The 5,064-nt window shown below is 39.5% G+C and overlaps 1 protein-coding gene and 1 long non-coding RNA gene across 2 annotated transcripts in view; one reads left to right on the top strand and one right to left on the bottom strand.

Moving 5' to 3' along the window:
* The window catches only part of LOC116694248 (uncharacterized), a 15,435-nt gene extending 15,120 nt beyond the window's left edge, over positions 1-315 (top strand). The window contains exon 4 of the long non-coding RNA XR_004333092.1: positions 305-315. This is a non-coding gene — a long non-coding RNA (uncharacterized LOC116694248). The remainder of the gene's footprint in view (positions 1-304) is intronic.
* cracr2aa (calcium release activated channel regulator 2Aa) overlaps positions 1-2,033 on the bottom strand; it is a 29,580-nt gene extending 27,547 nt beyond the window's left edge. Inside the window, exon 1 of the mRNA XM_032523851.1 lies at positions 1,859-2,033. The gene's annotated coding sequence lies outside the window, so the exon portion shown is untranslated. The remainder of the gene's footprint in view (positions 1-1,858) is intronic.
* Between the last annotated feature and the right edge of the window lie 3,031 nt (positions 2,034-5,064).

The following is a 5,064-nucleotide window of genomic DNA, read 5'->3' as shown; positions in this document are numbered from 1 at the left end:
TAATTGTGTGAAAATGTAAGGAGTAGAAGCAAAAGGTCTGCTGTCAAATAAATACTGCAGTAAAGTATAGATACCCAAAATGTCTTGCATTCTACATGCAAATAAGATTCGGTGTGTTCAACAGATGTGAGATTATCTTGACTACAGAGGTCACACAATGCTCATAAGCGACATATGAAGAACGCACTGTGGTCAGGGATACAGAGAGACACATTTACTGTGTGGTCTATAGTCGTGGCCACAACAGGTTTCTGCAAATGACGCATCTTTTGTTTCTTTTGTATCAACTTCTGTGTTTCTCTAGTGTATTGCAAGCCTGGTGGCCCACTAGGCCTAAGCCACTGGGAATTGTTTTTCAATGTATTATTATACGTTTTTTTAATACTACAGTTTTTTGTGGGTTTTTTTTACTGCTCAGCTGGAAACTTAGACGTAGTCATGTTTTCAAATTTCCAGTTAGCTTTTAGCACTGACTTAACATGAGATAATGTTTGGAATTTGTCGGATGGCATTTTTAAATTAAGAATTTCTTAATTCAGCCCATGATTCTGTGATCACTGGGCTCTACATGACTGGCCCCGGCCGGGCCCTCGTCGAAAAAAAGAAAGACAAGTTTCCCCCTGAAAAGTTCTTTTCAGGGGGAAACCTTGAACTTACCTTACCCTTGAATGGTCCTTCTTTCCTAAGTCACTATCAACAACAATATGATTTGAAAAAAAGCCACAATCAACAATGTCAACCTATGATTTACAGTGTGCAGCCTGACACAGGTCTAAAAGAGGCACAAATTAGGACAAACCTTGACAAGATTTACAAAACTACTGAGTAGGCTACATCTAGCTCTTACTGGACTATATGACATGATTCATTTCCAAAAAATAACTTGTGTGTGTAAATGTGCACAGATCCAATTAAAGTTGGTTTTAAGTGCCTACGGTGACAAATGCGGTTAAGAAAGATATCACAAGAGAACATAATAGCAGAAGTAAATCCCCCCGCTGTGGGATGAATTAAGTATTATCTAATCTAATCTAGTCTGATCTGCAGCTCGTTTCTCTCTGTTTTTCCCTCCTAAAAGTAATATTCTCTATTCAAATACTACAATGAAAGATGTAGCTGATCAAAACACTTGTCTCTTGAACCTACCTTTAGAAGAAAATAAAATGTGTCCATGGTGTTTCTAATTACACAGTTTTTCGGTTTTCATAGAATTATGGCTCTATGGCCAGCCATAACAGAGTGTGACTATAGCACAGCACAACATATCTGGCGAGGGATACTGTTCAAAAGGTTTACCAAATATTACCTAATTCTGTTAGGTGGGCATTTCAGGTTTAACAAGTAACTTCAAGTCGTCAAATTCAGTTACTTCGCTTCCTGGAGTGAGGTCACGACCATTTCCCCACATATATAACACGAATCATCTGCAGCGTTGACTGCAATTTGCCTGTCACTGTCAACTTTCAAATACTTAATTGTTACAACAGAAATTCCAATACGACACGTTAAACATAATGCTAAAAGAGTGATAAGCAAAACCAACTGCGCTTGCTACGTTAAGGGCAGACAACAGCAGGAACCAACACGTGTAACAAGATAAACCATTTACTTCCTACCCTGTAGCCACACTTTCTTTTATTGTGAAACTTCCTGTGACAGAAAAAGTCTCATTGACGCTGTGCTAAACAAATTTTTTGCGTTAACTAAATTAGCTTCACGTTAGGTAACACTTAGCTTAACGTGCTGCTAGATAATTGCTGTAACATTACCGTTAGGCTAACAGCACCAGCAAAGAGCAAACTTAACGCTACTTGGAACGTTAGCGGAATGTTGGAGAACAAAAGTTCACGTTACGTACCGGTGAGTGAAAAGTGAGACAGGTTGGAGGAATTCATTGTCTCCGTTGGTACTGTACCAGCCTTGTCCGCTTGCAGTTAACCTACAAGTCAACTGATGTGAGTGCAGGAATTTGACTGAGCACTTACTGGGCAAACAGAAGGGAGGGACTTCGACAAAGTTATCGCTGGTAACCATAGCAACACTCTAGGAAGTCCACGCGCAGCAAGCATAGACAGTGAAAGACGCTTCCACCCTTGTTTTTTTTCTTTTTCATCTTCTCTACATGTTGTTTCTTTCATAAATGTTCGAAAATTAATCTCAAAATTGATAAGTGGAGGTAGGCTATTTATTTGTGAGAGGATAACTGGCTAAATTACATTGTTTCATTATTTTCTCAATTAAAAACAAAGGGGATATGTTTGAAGTCTTCTGTATAGTAAACATCTAATCAGTTCATTTTAGCTGGAACAAACCAATTTAGGTCCTCCTCTAGGCCTACTGCCGAGATCTTTAAAGGTCCCATGACATGGTGCTCTTCGGATGCTTTTATATAGACCTTAGTGGTCCCATAATACTGTATCTGAAGTCTCTTATATAGACCTTAGTGGTCCCCTAATACTGTATCTGAAGTCTCTTTTATATAGACCTTAGTAGTCCCCTAATACTGTATCTGAAGTCTCTTTTATATAGACCTTAGTGGTCCCCTAATACTGTATCTGAAGTCTCTTTTATATAGACCTTAGTGGTCCCCTAATACCATGTCTGAAGTCTCTTTCCCAAAATTCAGCCTTGGTGCAGAATTACAGCCACTGGAGCCAGTCCCATGATGAGCTTTCCTTAGTATGTGCCATTTCTGAGTCTCTAGCTTTGGAGGAGGCGAGGGGAGAACCTTTGCCCCTTATGAGCTCATAAGGGGCAAAGGTTACCAGATTGGCCCATCTGAGCTTTCATTTTCTCTAAGGCAGAGCAGGATACCCAGTGCTCGGTTTACACCTATTGCCATTTCAAGCCATTGGGGGGCCATAGGCTTGGGGAATGTATATAATTTAAAAAAAAACTCATAAAGTGCAATTTTCATGCCATGGGACCTTTAAGTCTCATCTTAAAACACATTTTTAATCCTGTGTCTTATGATTTAGTTTAGGAACAAGTAAAGAAGTGTTTTGTTTGTCTCATGTTCATTGTGACTAGAAGACACAAGCTTTAAAAATATCTTTTTGTAAATTGTTATATTATTCACTTGAAATTGTTGAAAATCCATACGTTACTCGTTTATGAACACTAATTTCACAATAATAATGATGATAAATTATAAATAAATCAAGATTACATGACCGCTATCACTCCCATGTCACAGTTGAAAAAGAACATGTGGAACTAATAATAATAATAATATAGATATCCAATGATAATACCATTAACTATGCCCCAGCAAGCCATCTTAGTGAGCTTAGTTTGTACAACACTTAGACACACACAAATATTATAAGGAAAAAATGATTTATTCTGTTAAAAAAAATAAAAGCACTCACAGGCCTTTTATGTGAAAGACATTTTGACATGTCAGAGTTGGAAATACAGGGGCAAATAAAAAAATTGTTAATGGATTCCGTTCAGCTGCCTCAGTTTCCGGGTCCGGTGTATTTGCACTGGGACTCATGGCTTTCTGGGACACTAGACAACCCGGTCTCACAGCAGTTTGTGAAATGGTAACGTTATTTTGATTTATTGATTTGTCTGGGCTGGAATAGAATAGAGCCATCATTAATGTTATTAGGAACACCTTTTGCGTTTTCTACTACAGTCCCTGACAAAAGTCTTGTCGCTTGTGTACAAATTGACCTGAAGTGCCGCTGAAATATATTTCTAATCAAGATTTATTTACAAGAAATGGCTCATTTTAATCCCAACAGCTTTTGTAATAATGTTTCAGTGCAAAAAGAAACTGTCAAAAAGTATTCTATATTCACAGCTTGGTAAAGCCCATTGAGTCAATTTTTGCAAAGACATAAGTATTCTCGCCTTGTCATATGAGCTTCACCTGGGATAATAAGGATCAATTAGGCTCAGGTGTGTATAAAAACAACCCCAGTACACTGACCTTCACATCAACTGCAACTAGACATCTGCAAACAGGCCTAAGATTCAACCTAAGACTAAAGTTTGATTATCAAGAGGTGAAGACCAGATCCACTGCTGATGTGGCAGAGATTCAATGTGCTCAGCGTCAAGTACAGAGGATAAAAAAACCTTGAAGACACTGGAGACGTTTTTGACAAGCCCAGGTCAGGCAGACCCCGCCAAAGCAACTGCTGCGAGAGGACCGTTTGTTGGCTCGAAAATCCAAGGCAGCCCATTTTCCACTGCAGCAGAGCTCACCAGACCTGGTCCCCTGAAGTCCCTGTGTAAACAGAACCGTTTGTCGGTTCGTCTTGAAATGGCCTCCATGTCGAATCATGTGCCCAGAAGCCAGCACTTAACAAAGGACTATTGAAAAAACCGTGTGGCATTTGCCAAGGCCCACCTTCTGCTAAAAGGATGGACACTGGAGAAGTGGAAGAAAGTGGATTTTTCAGATGAATCTTCTGTTGAATTACACCACAGTTGCTGCAAATATTGCAGGAGACCTACTGGAGCCCGCATGGATCCAAGATTTACCCAGAAAACAGTGAAGTTTGGTGGCGGAAAAATCATGGTCTGGGGTTACATCCAGTATGGGGTGTGCAAGAGATCTGGAGGTGGAAGGCAACATCAAAAGTCTCAAATACCAAGAAATCTTAGCTACCTTTATATTTCCAACCATAAAAAAGGGCAAATTTCAGCAGGATGGTGCTCCATCACCTACTTCCATCTCCACTTCAAAGTTCTCCAAGGCGAAGAGATCAAGATCCTCCGGGATTGGCCGGCCCAGTCACCAGACATGAACTACATTGAGCAGATGTGGGGTAGGATGAAGAGGAAGCATGGAAGACCAAACCAAAGAATATTGATGAACTCTGGGAGGCAGAAGACTGCTTTCCTAGCTATTCTGATCACTTCATCAATCATTGTATGAATCCTTGCCAACCGCATGGATGCAGTCCTTCAAGCTCATGGAAGTCATACAAGATATTAAATTTGAATCTCACAGCACCACTATTTAAATTGCTGACATATTTTAGTATTTATAGTAAATTTGTTCAATTTATGTATAGGCAACAAAACTTTTGTCTTGCCAAAATTTGA

This window comes from Etheostoma spectabile, chromosome 8 (genome assembly GCF_008692095.1).
Source record: "Etheostoma spectabile isolate EspeVRDwgs_2016 chromosome 8, UIUC_Espe_1.0, whole genome shotgun sequence".
NCBI classification, from domain to species: Eukaryota; Metazoa; Chordata; class Actinopteri; order Perciformes; family Percidae; genus Etheostoma; species Etheostoma spectabile.
Note: the sequence above shows the minus strand (reverse complement) of the source record. Positions and strands in the feature narration are given on the sequence as shown.